The 22,285-nt window shown below is 36.2% G+C and overlaps 1 protein-coding gene and 1 pseudogene across 1 annotated transcript in view; one reads left to right on the top strand and one right to left on the bottom strand.

The window, feature by feature from the left end:
* DCC (DCC netrin 1 receptor) overlaps positions 1–22,285 on the top strand; it is a 1,152,813-nt gene that overhangs the window by 672,308 nt on the left and 458,220 nt on the right. The gene's annotated exons all lie outside the window — the stretch shown is intronic.
* LOC122902084 lies at positions 20,060–22,015 on the bottom strand (annotated as a pseudogene).

Raw genomic sequence — 22,285 nt, 5'->3', positions numbered from 1 at the left:
GAACCTTACCGTTCCTATCAGACTTGAGGAGGAAATGGTGACTCTTCCAGAAAACTCCCTCTGGTTCTAAGTCTGACTTTTCTCAGCAGCCCACATAAAGTCTTAAAACATCTAATGGCATACCCAGTTCCTCACATAAGGCCTCTTAATGAGTTGAGAACTCTCTCCTTTAATATGTGTTACATCCAGTTATAAAAGAGTCTCCAGTAAATTCCGTAACAAGTAACTGAAGACTCCCACACTGACTTTACCCAAAAGAGAATATAAGGCCTTATAGGAATAAAACAAAATTATGGGTGCAGAAACCTTCATGTAGCCCGATGAAGGAGCTCAACTGGCAAAACACAACCCCAGTTAAACCCGATTTTTACCCAGTCTCCCCTTGAATTCCTGAAGCCAAATTTGACTGGAGAAAAACACAGGACCTTGCCGGGTTTTAGTGGGCTTTAATGGTGCTTGGCGATCTGCCCACATTCCCCTATTCCATTCGCTCTCCCACGTGCCTCTAAAATTATTTCACAATGTAGCCTTTCTCCTTATTCATTCACTACCTCTTTGTGATAATGTCGTTTTCCATTTTACTAACAAAACAGAAGTCACCAGAAGCGAACATCCATGTAGTCTATAATCAGACCAGCATTTTGCTCCATGGTTTGCTTTCCTTCTCTATGAGCAGACCTAACATTCATCCCTCTCTCCATGCACTGTTTCATCCCTTCTTGAGTACCTAAAGAATTACTTCGGCAATTGTCCTCTCTTTTTTCTGCATCATCGATATTTTCCTATTTATTTTATTAATAATAATAAACATCCCTCTATGTAATTTTCTTTACCTTGGCCAGTCATTTCCATGATGTTCATTCCTAGAGTTCTTGCCAAAATTGTATACACATTTTAGAAAAATACATCAAAATACATCATTAGCCTGAACTTTTCCCTATAAATCTTTTTTTTGGGGGGGGGATGGTTAATGGTTTAGCCATTCTTTACTTAGAGCATTTAATATTTCACTGTTACAAATAATACCTAAGTGAACACTTATGTTCATAAATCATTGTCTCCAACTCTGCTCATTTCCATGGGCTGTATTCCTACATGCTGCATTACTTAGTGAAAGAGAATATACCTATCTCTTGTCCTAAAAGGACTCTTTATATGTCTTAAAAATCATCTTATAAGAAAATAGTAACAATTTATCTTTCTTTCAGAATTATATAATGGTGTCTGTTTCATTTCAACCTTATAAACACTTTGTACAAAAGAAAAACATATTTTTAAGAAGATACTAAAGATTCAAAAAATCTTTACCCAAATTGGTCAGGAAATGGATCTACATGATTTCAGGTAGAGTTGTGCTATAATGCTTGTTTTGAAATGTGAACTCGTTTCAAGGTAATCGATATATTAAGGAAAAATTTGAGTATGAAGAGTTTGCATTTTCCTATATGTGATTTCATCTGCAAGAGATGATAGGTGAAGAGAGAAAACTGTGCCCTGCTGAAGCAATCCAATCCAGGAATGCAAAACTCAGCAATCTACTAGCTACTTTAGTTTACCATGTGTTCTGAGCCACACTTATCCATATCTGATACTACAACTTCCTATCTGATTTCAGATAACACTCCTTCTATCACTTTATTATAGTATGGTAATTTTTTGATGAGCACATATGTCTCATTATAACAAAACCGAATATATATATATAAATTCAACTTACATCAGAGGTTACATCTACACTAGTGTTATTTGTGTTTGTTAATAGCCTATAAGTAGTATTATAGTAGCCTATAGTAGTATTTTGGAAACTTTCTGAATCACTGGTGAAGACACTGGGTGAATTTTGTATTCAGTATGGGTCCCTAGCCTCCTCTCTGCTCCTTAATTGTGCGTGGAGAAGGAAAACTTGAGACAGCAGAAATTGAAATGGAAAAGGAAGTATTCAGAGCATTTGGTGTAAGCAATATTAGAACTGAATATCTCTGTTTGAAAAATATGCTTTAGAGTCTGGGAGATGAGTTCTCTCAAGCATTGCTTCCCATCTTGGGTACAACTGAGTCTTTCAGCTCTTTGGAAAGATAAAGATTAGTCCAAACTCGAATGCATTTTCAAGGTAGCAGGGGCATGAGTATTTTTCAATCAGGGTCCATATCAATCCTTCAAGACTCAGCAAAGGAATTATTTTTACTAGTTTTAAACAAAGCTGACATTCTATTTAGGCAGAGTCAATGATTGGGGGAGAGGTGTCAGAAAAGACCCTTTGCTCAAAGAAGCATTGCCAACTCAATCAATGATGCCTAAATAGTTCCTGCTACAGTTCAAGTGCAGCCATCCCCGGATTTGATTTCTTTGCATTCCCATTTAGATTCAGGTGCAAATAGCATCAACCCCACCTAGGAAAATTTAGAAAATTAGGGAACTGACATTGAATTGAAGAAAAAACCCAGAAGGAGTCCATTGGAAATAAGCATGAATACAGGAAAACAACATGTGTCACCCACTTAACCAGCAGACCCTTGATCTGTCCTTAAATATAGCACTACATCTTCATGAAGTTGCCAGAAAATCCTGAAACCTGAGAAGACTTTGTTTTTGTTTGTTAGTTTGTTTTATGGTCATGAACAGTATTTACACAGGCTTGTTCTGTTATTACCTTTCATCATTGCCCCTCTTCTCTTAATTTTTTTTTTTTAATTTATTTGACAAAGATCACAAGTAGGCAGAGAGGCAGGCAGAGAGAGAGGAAGGAAAGCAGGCTCCCCACTGAGCAGAGAGCCCGATGTGGGGCTCCATCCTAGGACCCTGGGATCATGCCCTGAGCCGAAGGCAGAGGCTTTAACCCACTGAGCCACCCAGGTGCTCCTGCCCCTCTTCTCTTAAGGGTCTTTATCACATGCCTTGAGTTGAAGATTATAGGAAGGTGTTACTTAAAAGGCTAAGCTCCTAAAATTTGCCAACTCAGAGCGACTAAACCATGCTGGTATAGAAAGTACAAAGAAGGAACACCTGGGTGGTTCAGTTGGTTGAATATCTGACCACTGATTTCACTTCAGGTCATGATCTCAGGGGCATGAGATTAAGCTCCCCTGTCAGGCTCAGCACTCAGCAGAGAGTCAGCTTGAGGGATTCTCTCTCTCCCTCTCCCTCTCCTCCTCCCTCCAGCTCACACTCTAAATAAATAAATAAATAAATAGGAAGTACAAAGGATAGGTAGCAACAAATAACCTCTGATAAAATAAGTAACCTCTGATAAAATAAAAGACTACATGGTGCTATTTGAACACATGACCTTTGAAGTCAAGAAGACTGGGGCCTCATCCCACCTCTGCGTATAGGTTCACAATATGGAAGAATTCACTTAACCATCATGAGCCTCACTTTCTTCTTCTGTAAATTAGAACTCATGAGAACACTTGGAAGGATTTTTTTTAAAGATTAAATAAGAGAAGTTATGTGAAAATATTCTATAATGTTCAGTACTTGGAAAGGGTGAGAAGAGGAATCTACCTACGAATAAGAAGAAACAAAGGAAGGGGCGCCTGGGTGGCTCAGTGATTTAAGCTTCTGCCTTCTGCTCAGGTCATGATCTCAGAATCTTGGGAACGAGCCCTGTATCGGGCTCTCTGCTCAGCAGGGAGCCTGTTTCCTCCTCTTTCTCTCTGTCTGACTCTCTGCCTACTTATAATCTCTGTCAAATAAATAAAATAAAGAAGAAACAAAAGGAAAAAAACATTGTCAGAGTCCCACATCTGGAAACAGATCTACCTCCATAGATGGCCCGGTGATACAATCCTAAAGTAATAACAAATAAATTTGAGCCCATTATCAACATTTAGTGCTATTATTTTTTGATTCATGCATGCGCTCATTTACGTGTCAACAAGTATTTGAGTGACTATTTATAAGGCACCAAGCTACTTTGCAAGAGATATAACAAAGTAATAGAAAGACCCTGTTCTCCATATTCTCATTTGTAAGGCTAGAAGTTGGGACAGGAGATCTATTCTCTTTAATTTTTGATATTTTAAGATTCTGATTATTACTGATTTTAATTATATAATAATTCTTATTGTCTTATCTTGACTGGCAATAACAAAATACCATGGAGTGAGTGATTTAAATAACATTTTTATTTCTTGTAGTTTTAGAGGCTGAGAATTTCAAGATCAAGGTGTCAATAGATTTAGTTCTTAGTTCTGCCTTATCGATGGGCACCATCTTTCAATGTATTCATATGACATTTTTTGTTTGGGGGGGTTGGAGGGAGATTTGCCTGTCTTCCTCTTCTTATAAAGTTGCTAAACCCATCATGACAGCCCCATACTCAAGACCTAATCTAAATCAAATTACCTTCAAAGTTCCTATCTTTAAATATCATCACTTTGGAGATTAGGGCTTCTAACATATGAATTTGGGAGGGGGACAAAAATATTCAACCCATAACACCTATGTACTAGGGCAGAAGCTTTATAAGATTTTCTCTTACCCTAAAAATAATCCCCATTACATAGCTATTAGTATGCTTATTTTACAGATAGAAGCTGAGACTCAAGAGAGGTGAATTAATTGACCCAAAATCCCATAGCCATTGAGTTGCGGACAGAATTCTGACTGACGGTTGTCTGGGTGATTATTCACCTTGGGCTCTTTCAACCATCCAAAACTGTGCCTTTCAATACTATTAAAGTAAGATTCATAAAGCATCATTTGGAGGAAATGTTGGCAGAGGTCAGCCAATTGGTTGAGGTGAGACTATCCTTTGAATCCATAGAAAAACATTTTTTAAAAATCTAAACGTATAGAGAAGGACACTTTGTGTTAAAAAATATGACATTTCTGAAGATACAGTTGTTTCTCACCCAATCGACTGTCACTTAAGGGGAAGAAAAAATATCTTCAAGAAATGTTGAAGTCACTAAAACAGAGAGCTTTGTAAGTGATCCATTCCATCTGCATGGTCCCATTAGTCTTAGAGGCTTTTGGATAGATTTATTATAGAATGTCTATGTCTGTAGCTTCCAGAAATGTGGAATTTTTTTTTCTTCCAAAGTCCATTGATTAAACTTGACATTTATACTTTTACTGGTATACCATATTTTAACATTCAGGTTTCTGGATGATACCAAGACTGTGCAGTTCTAAGGAATTAACTTATAAATTTTGTTCTCAGACATGTGCTCTCCAGTTACTATTTTTCCATGAAAATGGGAATATTTAATCAAATTCTGCCATTTTTTATAGTTTCAAAAAGTGGGAATTACAAATCTCCATGTTTGATTTTTCTGTGTTACTTAGTCTTGATCATCAATTAAGAATATTGGCCAGATAAAGATCTATACTGTGCTTTCCTAGCCATTATATTCTTAGAAGGAATGGAGACAATATTTGGTTCATATTTGTTATTTTTGCTTGTTGAGGGGCAGGCTTATACAAGTCCATATTGTGTTAGAGACTCGAAACAGCTTTCTAATCCTACTTATGCCCATGCCACAGTGTAGACTCTCCCTGCTGTGTTCCCTTAGGTCTCATCTCCACATTTTCCTATCTTAACCATGGATTTTCAATAGTGCTGTCTTCTCTTATTTGGTGGGAGCTGAGAGAATGTGATCCTCATCATGGGAGACATAAAAATCATCAAATCCTGTGGATCCCTTTTTTTTTTTTTATGGTCTAGTGTACCTCCTGCTCTTCTGTTATAGCAATGATCACAGCATGTGGATTTTAAAATTATGTTCCTCCTCTTCCCCATTGGACTATCCATTACTTGAGGGCATATCTATGGCCCTTGCTTCATCAGTTCCTAACACAATTCCTAACATGTAGGTGCTCCAGGAACATTTTCTTAAAGTAAGTTAAATTGGACTGTCAAAGTGATGGCAATAACAGTAGAGACAGCAAAAAGCAGATATTACTGAGATGGAATGGCAAAGCTTGACAGTGATTAAATGCAGGATATCAAAGAAAGAAAAAAAAATCAAGAGTAAAAAAATATAGATAAGTTGAATGACAGAGGTAAAACACGGCAATAGATTTAATAAGATAAAACAGCTACAGTTTATTTAACAGTTACTATGTTCTAGACAATCTGCTAAGTGGCTTTCCATGTATTATCTCACTAAATATCAATAAAAAGCCAGTTTTGCTAATGAGGAATTTAATCAAAATGCTAAGTAAGTGGTAAGGCCAGAATTTGAATGAAGCCCTAGTTTTCTGTATTCCATGAAACCAGTTTCCCAAAGTGTGATCTAAGAACTCAGCAAATCAAAAATCATATAGTAGTTAAAAAGTATTCCTGAATCCTGCAAACATGCCACTATAATGTCAAGAAGCCAAGGAATGTGCATGTTTAAAAACACACCAAGCAACTCTTAAGCCAGCTGAAGTTTGATAAATATTGTCTTTAATTCAATTTAGTAAACCTTTATGAAGCTGCTATAGTATTGTAGATCTTGGCGTAGACTCTGCAGATATATAGAGAAACAACATAATTGTTTCTTTAGTTCAGTAGCTCCCAAAGGAGCTACTAGACTAGAAAGAAAGAAAGAGGAAAAGGAAAGGAGGGAGAGGAGAGGAGAGGAAAGGAAAGGAATGGAAAGGAAAGGAAAAGAAAGGGAGAGAGAATGAAAGAGAGAAAGGAAGGGGGTAGAGGGGGAGGAAGGAAGAGGAGGAGAAGGAGGAGGAGACATGAAAACACTTTTTAATAAATGCTTGGGTGGCTATGGGAGCACCTAATAGGAGAACTAGTAATGCTGGCCAGTGGTACGTCTGAAGTGACAGACAGAAAAACAGAGTTGGAAACAGCAACCAGTTAGTTGTAAACGTAGGACTCATGAGATAAACCAGAATTAAATATGGTGCTTATCCATTTCATGATCAAGGTGGAAAGGTTCAGGAAGTGAGAATACCTAGGAAAAGATTTAAAAAGAAGGAAGACCAGGAAAATGTCTTTGGAGACTATTCTCATCTGACATTTTCTTCTTTAAAGCATAGTTCCTTGAGTAAGCAAGTCAGTTATTGGCATAGCCAATGAAATTGCCCTTTTGAATGGCCTAGAACCTTCAGAACAGTTTGTGAGTTTTCCTTGACAAAGGAGAATTTTGAAAGTGATTTGCCTAACTTACGTTTGAAGCTGATTCAAGAAGAGTATGCTCTACCACTGAAGGTCAGAGTTGTGTTTCAGATAGTTTGTTCCCAAATCTTGTGCATGAATAGTTTCATGATTCTAATTTAACTCTGTATTAGATGATTTTGTACGACCAAATTCCAGTAAACAATCATTGTGTGGATAACTAAGATTCTACCCCTGCTACTCTTCGGTATTACCCCAGCTACTCACTATTTAATGATGTCATTTAACGCCTCCATCTCTATGCAGCAACTGTGTCTGGGATTGCCTAGCTGAGGGCAGGACAAGCTTGAAGTGAAACAACAAATTCTGATTCTGAACAAATAGGTCATAGTACTGACAGCTTCAAAGACATTTTGTAAAGAGCTCAGTATTATTGTTCCTGCCTATTCATTTTAAGACATATTGAAGAATTAATAAAAAGGAATTGCTTTTGAAAACAAAACAAAACAAAAAAATAAACTATATGTAGATGTAACAACAAGTTAGATTGTTGGGAATCCTTTCAGAGACAACAGGAAGTAAAATCGCTGGGAAACAAGAATTTTAAAAATACGGCAGAGGATAATTTTAGAGTTGATATCATCTGCCTTCCATGTTTGCTTCGTGTATAAGGCAAAGCAAAATAGTCTCTTTCTAGTTGGGGGAAAAAAGAGGAAATGAGCATTTGTCCTCCCTAGGAATCGTGAAGTGATTGTATAGGCTATTGAAATACTTTGATAACTTACTTGATACATATTTTTAAAAATTATTTTAATCCCACTGTGGTTAACATACAGTGTTACATTAGTTTCAGGTGTGCAGTATGGCAATCCAACAATTCTATGTTATTCAGTGCTCATCAAGATAATTGTTCTCTTAATTCTGTTGACCTGTTTCACCCATCCCCCACCCGCCTCTCCTCTGGTAACCATCAGTTTGTTCTCTATAGTTAAGATTCTGTTTTTTGGTTTGTCTTTTGTTTTTCTTCATTTGTTTTATTTTTTAAATTCCACATAAAAGTGAAATCATGCGATTTTTTTCTCTGACTTATTTCACTTCACACACACACACACACACACACACATCACATCACATCTTTATCCATTCATCTATCGATGGACACTTGAGCTGTTTCCATGATTTGTCTAGTATAAATAATATCACAATAACATTGTTATTTATTATAAAGCATTTCCATTGTTACTTATTATAAAACATTTCCTCAAGCCTTTCTTTCCAACCATTTCCCAATGAGCTTTTGTATGTAACAAGGTTTCACTATGAAATACAAAAAGGTAAGAACACAGCATTTCTTGGCCTTACATTTTGGCTCTTGTGTTTAGTGAGTAGAGGGGAGGCAATGAAGAAGTGCTCCCTTGATATCTGAAGAGTATTATTTACAGAAGAGAATATTTAGGATAACAAATTGTTACCCTGGCACTGACAGCCAGATCCCAGGTGATAAAGTTAGTCAAATATTCCTTAACATACACATACACATATGTGCACACATATATATGTGTATTTGTTAATGATGTGCAGGGTAAATTGCATAAAGTGTTAAGACCCAGGGCAGGTTTCAAAGATTACAAGTCTTAGCAGTCAACAAAAATTCCTAGATCCCTTTTGATATAAAATTCTGTTCAATATATAGTAGACTTTGCTGTTTTTATTCTAATGCATGCCTTTATCATTTGCCCTTAATACATTATATTTTAATATTTGATACCAGTTCTTCCCAACTGAGATGAATTTTATGAACTCTGAGTTGTTGTTGTTTTTTTTTTAAAATATTTTATTTATTTAACAGAGAGAGATCACCAGTGGGCAGAGAGGCAGGCAGAGAGAAAGGAAGGGAAGCAGGCTCCCCGCTGAACAGAGAGCCCGATGCAGGGCTCGATCCCATCACCCTGAGATCATGATCTGAGCTGAAGGCAGAGGCTTAACCCACTGAGCCACCCAGGCACCCCTGAACTCTGAGTTTTAAAATATATCTTAGCATTGTGAATTTCACACAAACTTTATAAGCATTTCTTCTTGGTTTTTAAATATCAGGCAAAATGCTCAAAAAGGATGTTTGCATTTACCATTCAAGAAGCCATTCAGGGGGCGCCTGGGTGGCTCAGTGGGTTAAAGCCTTTGCCTTCAGCTCAGGTCATGATCCGAGGGTCTGGGATCGGGCCCGCATCGGGCTCTCTGCTCAGCGGGGAGCCTGCTTCCTCCTCTCTCTCTCTGCCTGCTTCTCTGCCAACTTGTGATCTCTGTCTGTCAAATAAATAAATAAATAATAAAATCTTAAAAAAAAAAAAAAAGAAGCCATTCAGTTTATACAGGTTGTCTGTGTGAATCTTTTTTTTTAATCAATTTATTTATTTTCAGAAAAACATTATTCATTATTTTTTTCACCACACCCAGTGCTCCATGCAAGCTGTGCCCTCTATAATACCCACCACCTGGTACCCCAACCTCCCACCCCCCCGCCACTTCAAACCCCTTGTCTGTGTGAATCTTAAAACACACACACACATTTTTTCCATGGTTCCTGATACCCACACTTAGAAAGCAGTGAAATTACCATGGGGTTTTGTCTTATCTGTAGGGAGGTAGCTAGTATCTCTGGAGGCCAAAATGCAGGAATGAAAAAGGAAGATAGAATCTCAAAATCAAGGGTGGAAGGACTCCTTTACCAAGTAATCTTAAAAGTAAGCCATTCTTAAGTGTTAGTATGAAAGGAATACTGTCTTTTTGCAGCAAGGCATTGAACTAATTACCCTTGACCTGCCTTTGAGTCACTTCTGTGATTTTTATGAGATGCTTAGGTCCGTATTTATTGTTTGAAGCAATGCATTAATGCTAGCCAAATATTATTTTAGTGGAGGAATAAAAAGCAAGCTGACAACTTTATTTCCCCCATTCTTTCTTTGCTAAATCAACTCTGGATAAACTGTTCATGCTGAACAGCATTGGACTAGTCATATATACTCTTGGACTCACAAAATTTTGAAGTAGGGAGAAAAGCTTGGAGATAATTTAATTTCTTTGTTTTAGCAGCAGAGAATGTTCTCATGCAGCTTTCAGTTAACACAGAAGCTCAGTATTCATGTTTGGTCAACAAGGTGTTCTTTTCCTTGAAGGGATTACAGGTTTGGAGAGTCACATCACAACCATCCCCTCCCCAGTAACAACTGAAGGAATTTCGAAGAATTTGAAAATAGGGATTCCATTTAATCTTCTAAGTTTTCAGACTAAGAAACAGAAGTCAAGAAAAATTCTGTTAATTGCTCCTTGTCCTTATCGTCCTACAATAGAACCAGAGTCAGGAACCAGATTCTAACTGTTCTTGCTATCATACAGTGGTTTTCTCAAGTCATCCTGGAAATAGCCTCCCTTCAGTAAATTTGAGGTAGAAAACCTTACATTGCTCTTTCCTCTATATAATTTCCCTTGAGAGTTGGTGTATTCTTGTCACCGGCAACAAGTTCCTCTAAAGTTTTTCTAAGCCCCAGTGGAGAAGTAGGATTTAAAAAAAAAAAAAAAAGAGGATAAATGTGTTTATCATATTATCATATGTACCATTTATGCAAGCTCTTAGAATTTCCAGTGAATTCTACTATTTAAAACTATGGTGGTAAGTCCTTCCAGAAAGAAGATTGATTTTAAGTTATTTTTTTAATCATTAGAATATTTTAGCAAGGGAAGAAGATATACTCATATATCTGTGACTACTGTAATGTCTTAGAATATTTGCTTCCAGAGTCTTTTAAAAAAATGTTTTGGAAAAAAATTACTGTATAAATTTTGTGAAAATAATCTGTCTGAATTAAAAATCTTCCCATGTCTCAGTATCCCATACCTCCTTCTACGTACATGAGTAGTTGAATGGTTAGGTAGAAATACATTTATGACAGTGTCTTGCAGCTGTAGGGACTGTTTTTTGACTTTGTAAATTCATATTTTATTTAAGGGCAGAGCAGATTAAATTCCTACCACGAGGGCAAGAATGCCTCCACAGCCGATTAGCATTCTCACTCATCGCTCATTCCCCACCTCTCGATTTTGGTAGTTACAAAGTTGGGTGTCTCCTGTTCAGGATATAACAATTGAATTCTCTTTAGTAATCTTATTTTCATTGTGTTTACTTTATTTCTGTATAGAGATATTGTCAATATATCTTCACTATATCATCAATATATAGAGATACTGTCAATATATCTTCTGTATAGAGATATTGTCAGTATATCATCACATCTTCAGGATGTCTAACTTTTTATTTTGATGGTACTTTAATTGCCTGTATTTTGTTGTCAGACTTATTTTAGAAAGTGCAATTTTTTTTTAAAGAAAGAAAGCAACAAAGAAACAAAGAGCAAGCTATATTTTCTGAGTATTTTCATAGTTGAGAAAGTAGCTTGGCATAGAAAGGCTCATGTATAATATCCCTTAGTAATATTGCTTTATTGCCTTCTGACATTGGATATTACTATTTGGGCATTCGATTCCCTCTTACCTTATGCAGATTGTTTTGATTTTGATTTTTCTTTCCAGATGTTCAGATAATTCTTTATCTTCCAGATTTAGTAGCCCAAATGAGGTATGGCTCACCAATGGGAGTTATGTTTCCTAGGAACATGGTATAGTCTTTGATTCTGAAATTTCTGATTTATTTTTCAGGGAAAATTTCCTATTATTTTAATCTTTGAATATATCTATTCTTTTCCATTTGTGGGCTTGATGAATCAGAATTTCAGTTATCTTAATACTAGATCATTTCTGCTTGTCCTCTTTTCTATACAAACTTTGTGTTATTTTAGTTGTTGGCTTTTATCATCTGTGTTCACTGATTATGTTGGTAATATGGTATTTAGTGTTTTTTTTTTCTTATTTTATGTTACTTGAACTTTCTAATTTACATATTGTCTCTCTAATGATCTTGTTTTAGTTCTTGATTTATTTCTTAGACCCGCTATCTTTCCTTCTGTTTCATTCTGTTATTTTATTATCTAGTCTTTGACCTCTAGTTCTATTGAATTTATTTTCATATTTAAAGAATCCATTGTGTAAAGCAACTTGAACAATTTCTGTCCCTACCCTTATATTTTCTTCTGGGCTGAGTGCTTTAGTTTCCTCTCTCCCTTCATTCAACCACCTTTCTCTTTGACTCTGTTTCCATGTCTTTCTTTCTCTCATTATTGTTGACTGTAGTATATTTCCATATTTCTCAAATATGCCTTTTATCTTGCTCTTGTGTGGGTGGATCTGTCTAGATACTTTTTGCTCTAATACAATAAAAGTTACTTGGAGACTTATTTACCACCTTGCCTTAGACCCTTTGGACTCCAGTTTAAAGGCTGGAGATTTCAGGTTTTGTGCCCTTTTTAAGAACCAACAGGAACGGTTGAGGAATGAGTACAGTAGAAGCAACTTACTGTGTCCACTGATGCTGCTTCCCTTCCCTTCTAGAGTGCAGGCACTGATCATCAGGTTTCCGGTCAAGTCTCTAGTTCACTGTTAGCCCAGAAGCTCTCGCCTTAGTCACCCCCATCTCCTGTATGTCTCTTCAGCAGAGACATGTCTCTCTCAGAGAAGGAGAAACATAAGGCTATATCCATAGGTTTTGCATTGATTCAGATTTGGAAGGATTACTGAGAATTCTTAGGCTTTCCCCCAAACTTCAGGGCCATTTCTGGGGTTTAATGACAGAAAAGGAATTCAATCCTAATCTGCCTTTCTGTTCTCCTCCAAAAATATCTGTTTCAATTATTTTTTGCCATTGACTGTGCTTTCTTTTCTTAATTTGTTGTTGATTTTTTTGTTCCTGTGTGTACGTACTAGGACTGAAGTTTATTTTGTTAGGTATTGAGGGAGAGAAATTACTTGTGTCTTAGAATCTATCATTTTCTTAGTAAAATGTACTGAAAGATTACCTGACTGAATATCTACTACTATTAAGAAACTTGAAAAATAATTTTTCTACTGCAATTTATTGTAAATCTTCAAAGGACATTTGAAAACACACAGAAATAGTTCTCATGCATGGCAGAAACATTTTTTCCTAGACTTTACAACATTCACATCTTTTGCTGTCAAATACCAAGAAGACATTCTAGAAAACATTTAACTGAGGGAAAAATGATAACTCTCAAATTCCTGTCAGTATGCAGTGATAGAAATTGGATAACTTATTTTATAGATGCATTATTTTTATCATCATACAACATGCACGACTTACTATTTTTAACTTTTTTTAAACCTGCTTTCATTTCCTTCATAGCTAAAATTGAAAACTGGCAAAGAAAGATGTTAATAAACTATATATGTGTGGATATATCATTTTATTGTTTATGTATATACATGGCATTTTAAACATGAGCATTATATGTGATTATATAGTTTACTTAGGAGTTTATGGGAACACAAATATATATGTGATATGGAAGTACATATTTTAAAATATTTGTTTATATTTACATATACATACATACATATTTGTGTGTGTGTGTGTGTTTGCGCTCGCGCATGTGTGTATACACAAACCTAATTGTTGGATAGTTGCCAAAATCTACCTAAGGCCTGAGTGATAGCACAAAACCACTCCAAAGGTATGACAATAGCATCAGGAAGTGTATAGAATTAGGACCTTGAGGTAATCCTGTCACCGGTTTGAGCCTCACAGCATCATTCCACCCATTTGGTCCTAGGCTCCACAACTGATGAGAGAAAGGAAAACTTAGTCTGGATTTATAGAGAAGCAAACCCTGATTACAGAAAGAGCTGGAACTGAGGAAGAGTAAGGGATTATTTGTCTGGATAAAGAAAATTGTGAGGCGAGATCAGAACAGTTTCCAAGCATATATAAAAGACTCTAAAGTAAAGTTGAAGATCAGATGTTCTTCATAGACCAGAATTTTTAGGTAGGAGGACAAGTTTTTTGGCATACTGTGTCCATAATAAGAAGCACTGATAGTGTAGAAAATGAAATTAAAAGGTCTACATTTTCATTTCTCTAAGGTCATTAAAATACTATCTTTGCCAACGGCAGCAGAGTAGCTTAAAGTTGATGCTTCTAATATTCTATTGCTGTAATTGTTATTAACTTTGAAGAAAAGTATACTCTTATGTGTTAAATGCTGTTTATCGTCTAGCATTTTCATAGCTGTTACTCAGTTGCAGCCAGGAGAGGATTGTCCTATGAAGACACCCAGGCCTAAATAACGTTCATTAACACTTATCCTGTGCTTGGCTTTGAGGACACAAAATTTGGAAAGGCGTCCTGTCCTTAAGAAGCTAGTAGCTTAGTGGATTCCTAACGAGATTGATGTTACAATGAAAGGAATTGCTGTTGTTTCACCTGCTTTTTCTTGTCAATTAGTTTTTAGTGATGATATATTTACTTCTGTGTAAGGAAAAATATATATATATATATATGTATATATATAAAATTAAATACACCACTTAGGCTCATACATATGTCAGGAAAAAAAGCTAGTGTACATTCTAGCAGTTATTAAAAGAACCCCAAACCTAATTATCACCCCATGACCTGCCCCACTTCTCTCTCTGTGGAAAAGACCACTGATGGGCTAGATTAAAATACTTCTTTGAATGGAACATGCTAAGAATAAAATCCATAGCTTAAAAAAACCTTTTTATTTTCCCCAGAAGAGTGGGAGCCCCCGTCAATATTAATAGTTAAAACTCAAGTGAGCTTTTACTTCCAATGCAGAGTACATTCTAGTCACTTAAGACTAGAACCAACCTAATTTTTTTAGGAGAGTACAGACAGGTATGTGTGAGAGACAACCCAAATAGAAAATGAAATGCAAATCTCAACACCGTCCCTGTGGGGGAGGACAGATGTGTAGGTAGGAAGAGCAAACTAGAGAGAAATACTCAGCAGATTTCAAGTTACTTGTCACCTAAGACCTAGAGAGAAGTGTTAGATTGGGCAGAGATAACATCATATAGCTCCTTGTTAAAAAAGGAGAAGGAGGATTATGCAGTTAGAGATCAAGTTAGCTGAAAGAAAGTTACTTTGGCAACAAAAGTTAGTGCAAGAAGAATTGAATTGAAACTATGAAGTAAGAGAGCAATTTCTCGTCTATAAATCGAGCTGTCCATTAGAAACACGGTTCTATAAAACTAGGATTTTGCTGAGGTGTGTTTAGCATGAAAGCCTGAATTAATAAAGATGATTTCCCCCACTAGGATATGTTATCTCTAGACCTACATTCAATGATTCCGTATGAAACTATGGCTCCTTAAGGTGAAATTATCTGTTGATAGGATTGTGATAGTGCCCTTGGAAGAACCATTTGTTTTGGACACAGAGGTAATCCAATTTGGCAGCCAATATGCTTTAGACATTTAGTGTGGTTTCTCTCTTTAGATACACGTTTTCAAGAGAAGCCTGATGGGGTTATGCCCACTATTTTAACAACAAATTAACTAACCTCAAAGGGCCTGGGAACTTGGAGAGAATTGTCATGCTCTAGGGAATCTAGCTGACTTTCCACTGTACTCAGAGGAGAAATGTAGCCATCATGCTAATTTTTACTTTCCTCCTAATAAAAGCTCACCAGCCCATTTTTTTTCCCCTCAATTCTTGTCAATCATTCACCAAAGTGATCTGTGCTGCCTCGTTTTAATTTAAACCACCTGCATGGCTTTAAAAATGCACTCACTGCCATTTCAGAATTGTGGTATATCTTTAGAATCTTCTCAAAATCAAGGTAATACAGAGTATTAGTTAATTGTTAATTATATGTATTAGAGCAGCATTTTACAGTTTACTCATCTTTATTACATACCTAAATAACTGGAGAAGAATAGCTAAGTAACTTATTTAAAATAAAAATACTAGAAGCCAAGCCTAAAGAAGATTGAGGAGTGATATAAGACACTCCTAAAAATACTTGTGAGGCATCTGCTATATGAAATCAGACTCAAAATACTATTTAGATTGTTGTTGGTGACTTTGAGGTTGAAATTACAGAAGATATTTCACTCTACAAAATTCAAATGATTAGACATAGCATAGAAAGTCTTATGAGAAAACCAAGTAAATTTATGGAAAGCTTTTACTCAAATTTAAGATTTAGTTATAAAATTCTAATGATTTCAGGATAGAGGGGTTTCTCATCTATTAGTCATTTCTAAGTATGATAAACACTTTCAAGAACAAACTATATTTTTCCATGATTCTGTTGGTTATTAGTCATTTTTGGTCATTACGCCTTATTCCCTCAGCCCCCATATTAAAATAATTCTTTATATATGTACTATAAGTACTGTAGAAGATCCTGAGAAACTAATATCTGAGGGAAATATAAGTAATTTATTTCTGGTCATGAATTTTTATTCTATCCAAAGAGAGTATAACTAAAATCAATACCCTTCCTGAAATTGTTGTAACATTATATGTGTATGTTAAGCAATTCTCTGAAATGGATTAATTCCATGTAAATGGCATAATTTGATAAACTTGAAAATTCATGGTACTTCATTTCTATTAGTCATTAGAAGTTGCTACACACTAAATAGTTTGAAGTAAGTGAAATTATTTCTTATATGAGAGTGGAAGGGAGGGATATTGTGTACTATTCAAAGGAAATTAAAAGAAAAAGTGCATGCTTCAGATCCCATCTGTGAGAATCATAACATGGTTGGTAAATAATGATATATGTGAAAGATATCTTAAAATAAGAAGTGGAATAAAAACTGGGCAGAGAGAGAGAGCACTACAAGCAGCAGGAAAATCCGTTGTCAGATTCACGAAAAGACAAAATATCATGGTAAAAGGAGTATTTGAGTTTCTTCTTAGAGAATAAATAGAAATTATATCATCTGAGGAATGTAATTCCAGGAAAGGATCCATGATCAGAAAAATGCTGACAAAACATACTTATAGCCATCGACAAATCATATTCCTTCTTTCATCCTAGTTGCAATTTGTGTGGAGAATATAGGACTACAGAGCTGTGAAAGATAATGTGATTATACCTAGATCCCAAATTCCAGGCAGCAGATTCTAGTCTGTTCAGCACAGAAAAAGATAAAGGGATCAAATAAGAAGTGAAATACTGGGTAAACTTCAATTGTTCACTGTCATCCAAAATAGTGTCAACATCAAAATTATATTAACCAATAGGTCGCATTAATGTTAGTGTGGTAGAGCCTCTTCCCCCAAAACGTTATAAACTACTGCTAAGGTAACCAAGTGCCATAAAAATCAGTAAAAATAGTACCACTGGGATTTCTAAAAGGAGAGAGAATTTTACAAGAAGAAAAATTAAGGTGACGTTTTGGAGAAGTGGATTCGTGACGGATCGGTAGGATGTCTACACTCTAAGACAAAATGGAAAACAGCTCAGGAAGAGAAAAGAGAATGAACAAAGACAGTATCAGAAAAGGACGGAGTACAGTTGTTAAGTTGAGCCCTCAGATGTATGTAAGGTATGTGTGGATGGATGCTTCAGGAAAACAGGTAGCAGTTGGCAATGCACTATTTAAAACAAGATTGAAAGGCTTTTACCTGATTTCTAATCCAACCCAGACTTATAAATTTAGGCCTCTTGAAACCTCTCTCTTAAATTCTGTATTTATCTCAATTCCATTTGCTCAAACAGGGAACAGCTTTAGGACTTTTGGAAAGGTGTCCAATATAAGAGATACTGTACTCCTTTCTCCATGTAGCCAAGCTACACCATGCTTCAGTCTTTATTATTTTTCTCATCATTCATTGACATTTTATTTTCCAGGACAGTGAATAGCATGTTGTTAGTTATGTGGTTTCCATGACATTGTCCAAACTCCTCTTCCTCATCTTATATTAATATTGCCACAGAAAATGTAAAAATGTGCATTTTATTGAGTTCATATAAGCATCACCAACAAGAAAGTCTTTGCAGAGCGTGTTGAGTATGAAGCACTGTGGGAGCCATTGAAATATGAAGAGAAATCATTAGCCCTTATCTGTAGCACAAAAATTACTCATGACTATAACACTGCCCCATTTAAGTAGTATATTTTCAGAAAACATGAGATGTAGACCCATTTCTGATGTGTGGTATAGTTTCATGCTTCAACTTTCCCATTCAAGTGAGAAGCTACTTTTTCTTCTTTACTTACTGTCTGGCTTAGGGTGAAAGCTGGAAACCTGATAGAGAAATGAAGGTATGAACACAGCCAGGGAAGACGAGGTATCCAATGTAATGCTGAGAGCCTAAGGAATAAGAGAAAATCACAAAATTTAGATTATGGTTCACATATATGTTTGGAAGTGGAAAAAATTATTGTGAAGCATCCTTGCTACTCACTGTTTTATAATTGCATATTTAAGCCAAATTATCCCCTTAACTAATCAGAAGTCACTATTATTTTATTTTATTCTTTTCTTTTCTTTTATTTAAGTAACCTCTGCACCCAGTGCCTGGGGCTTAGACTCAGAGCCCCAAGATCAAGAGTTGCACATTGTGCCAACTGAGCCAACCAGGAGCCCCAGAAATCACTATATGTTATAATTGATAAAACTGAATGTTTTGATAATTCACTATAATCAGCTTTGGTTTATTTAGATCCATTGAGAGGTAATAAACAGGAAGGAGATTTCTCAAGTTGAGGAATTAGAATGAATCTACACCAAACTATTAGAAAATAGCCATCATTTAACTTTAGTTGTTTGTATTTAAGAAATTTTTCTGTGTAAAACACACTATTTTGAACATTGAGAATACAAAAGGATAAGTCAAACTGGAGAATCACACACACATATATATATTTATACATTTATGTATATATTTATATGTATATTTCTATACACATACACAATAATTAGTTTGTTGTGGGCAGTGTACTCAGATACACTTTTCTATTTTTTGTTTTTCTTTAACATACAGCGATGCGCAGTACATTTAAATATGACCTGTCTGGGGCGCCTGGGTGGCTCAGTTGTTAAGCCTCTGCCTTTGGCTCAGGTCATGATCCCAGGTCCTGGGATGGAGCCCTGCGGGAAGCCTGCTTTTCCCTCTCCCACCTCCCCTGCTTGTGTTTCCTCTCTCGCAGTCTCTCTCTCTCTCTCTCTCTCTCTCTGTCAAAAATAAATAAATAATTAAAAAAAATAAAAATAGAATAAAATAAATATGACCTGCCATTCATTGTCTTCAATTTTTATCTCCAGATTATAGATGGGGACAGTCACTGAAGCTATTTGCAGTGAGTGGAATGTCTGGGACTTAAGCCCAGGCAATCTGGCTCCATCGTGAGGGCTCCTGGAATTTCACTTTTCTTTGCTCTTCTTCAGTATAGATTTGGTATTCTTTTCTCTTCCTTTCAACTCCTAACTGTTCTTAGTTCAGTTCTACTCTTCCCCCCACCCCTGCTCTCTAAATAGATAGATACTATATACACACACACACACCCCTCAGATATATATCAATAAATAGGCACGCCTCTCTCTCTCACACATGTGTGATATATATGTATATATATATGTGTGTGTATATGTGTATATTTATATATACATATATATATATGCATCTGTGTGTGTATATGTCTATATTTTTCCCCAGATCCCATAATAAACTGAGTACGGCAATAAAGTGAGTCAAAGGAGTGCCTGGGTGGCTGCTTCATTAAGCTTCTGCCTTTGGCTCAGGCCATGATCCCAGATCCTGGGATTGAGCCCCGCATCGGGCTCCCTGCTCAGGGGGAAGCCTGCTTCTCCCTCTCCCACTCACCCTGTTAGTGTTCCCTCTCTCTCTGGGTCTCTTTCGGTCAAATAATGAATAAAATCTTTAAAAAATAAAAATACATAAAGTGAGTCAAATGAAACTTTTGGTATCCCATTGTGTATAAAATTGTGTTTCCATTATACTGTTTTATTAAATGTACACTAGCATTAAGTCTAAAAAATGTATCACATACCTTAATTTTAAAATATTTTATTGCTAAAAAGTGCTAAGCATCACCTGAACTTTCAGTGAGTTGTAATCTTTTTGTTGGTGGAGGGTCTTGCTTCAGTGCTGATGGCTGTTGACTGCTCAGGGTGATGGTTGCTGAAGGCTAGGGTGGTAATTTCTCAAATAAGACATCATTGAAGTTTGCCACAACGACTGATTCTTCCTTCCATGAATGATTTCTCTGTAGCACGTGATGTTATTTGATAGCATTTAGCCCAGAGTAAAACTTCTTTCAAAATTGGAGTGAATCCTCTCAAACCCTCAGGCTACTTTATCAACTAGTTTTATGTAATATTCCAAATCTTTTATTGTCATTTCAACAATCTTCATAGCATCTTTACCAAGAATAGAGTCCATCTCAAGAAACCACTTTTTTTCGCACATCCATAAGAAGCAACTTCTGTTCACATGTTTTCATGAAATTGGCAGCAGTTCAGTCTCATCTTCAGGCTCCACTTCTAATGCTAGTTCTTTTGTTATTTCTACCACATCTGCAGTTATTTCCTCCACTGCGGTTCTGAGCTCTCTCCCGGTCATCCATGAGGATTGAAATCAACTTCTTCCACACTCCTGTTAGTGTTGGTATTTTGACTTTTCCCCACGAATCACAAATGTTCTTAATGGCATGTAGACTGAGGAATCCTTTCCAAAAGATTTTCAATTGACTTTGCCCAGCTCCTTTGGAGCAGGCATTATCTATGGTAGTTATAGCCTTATAAAAGGTATTTCTTAAATCATAAGACTTGAAAGTCAAAATTACTCATTGATCCATGGGCTGCAGAATGGATATTATATTAGAAGGCAGGAAAACAACACGAATCTCTCTGTACATCACCATCAGAGCTCTAGGGTGAGCAGGTAAATTGTAAAAGAGCAGTAATATATATTTTTAAATTTTTTTTAATTATTTTAATTTAACCATCTCTCCACACATGACAACATAAATGTGGCTATACATACATGTCCCCCCCTTTTTAATTAACATATAATGTATTATTAGCCCCAGGGGTACAGGTCTGTAAGTCACCAGGTTTGCACATTTCACAGCACTCACCATAGCACATACCCTCCCCAATGTCCATAAGAGCAGTAATATTTTGAAAGGAATAATTTTCCCAACAGTTGGCTTAAAATATTCAGTAAGCCATATTTCAAACAGGTGTGCTATCATCCATACTGTTGTTCCTTTTATAGACCACAGGCAGCAGAATGAGCATAATTCTTAAGGGTTCAAGGAGTTTTGGAGTGGCTCATGAGCCCTAGCTTCAACTACAAGTTACATCAGCTGCATCAGCCCCTAACAAGACAGTTAGGCATTGAAGCTCTGAAGCCAGGCATTGACTTCTCCTCTATAGCTATGAAAGTCCTAGGTAACATCTTCTTCTAATACAAGGTAGTTTTGTCTGTATTGAAAATATGTTGTTTAATGTAGAGACCTTCATTGATGATCTTAGCTAGGTGTTCTGGAGAACTTGCTGTAGCTTCTGTATCACCACCACTTGCTGCTTCACCTTGCACTTTTATGTTGTGGAAATGGCTTCTTTCCTTAAACCACATGAACCAACCTCTGCTAGCTTCAGAGTTTTCTTCTGCAGCTTCATTACCTCTCAGCCTTTATAGAATAGAAGAGATTTAGGGCCTTGCTCTGAATTAGGCTTTGATTTAAGGAAATGTTGTGGCTGTTTCGATCTTCTACCCAGACCACTAAAACTTTCTCCATGTCAGTGATGAGACATTATCCATTTCTTATCATTTGTGTACTTACTAAGGAGCATTTTTAATTTCCTTGAAGAACACTTCATTTGCATTCACAACTTGGCTGTTTGGCACAAGACTTTAAGGCTATGTCAGCTTTCAGCCTGCCTTCCTCAACTAAGCTTGATCATTTCTAGCTATTGATTTAAAGAGAGAGACATGAGTGACTCTTCCTTTCACATGAACACTTGAAGGTCATTATAGGGTTATTAAATGGACTACTTTCAATATTATTGTGTCTCAAGGAATAGGGAGACCTGAAGAGAAGAAGAGACAGAGGAGTGGTCTATGGAACAGTCAGAACACATACAACATTTACCTGTTACTTTTGCCATCATATATGTGTGTGGTTTGCGGTGCTCCAAAACAATTACAAATTAAATCAGAGATCACTGATCACAGACCACCACAATAAATACAATAATGAAAAAATACAAAATATTGCAAGAATTACCAAAATTGACACAGA

This window comes from Neovison vison, chromosome 3 (genome assembly GCF_020171115.1).
Source record: "Neovison vison isolate M4711 chromosome 3, ASM_NN_V1, whole genome shotgun sequence".
Taxonomy (NCBI): domain Eukaryota; kingdom Metazoa; phylum Chordata; class Mammalia; order Carnivora; family Mustelidae; genus Neogale; species Neogale vison.
Note: the sequence above shows the minus strand (reverse complement) of the source record. Positions and strands in the feature narration are given on the sequence as shown.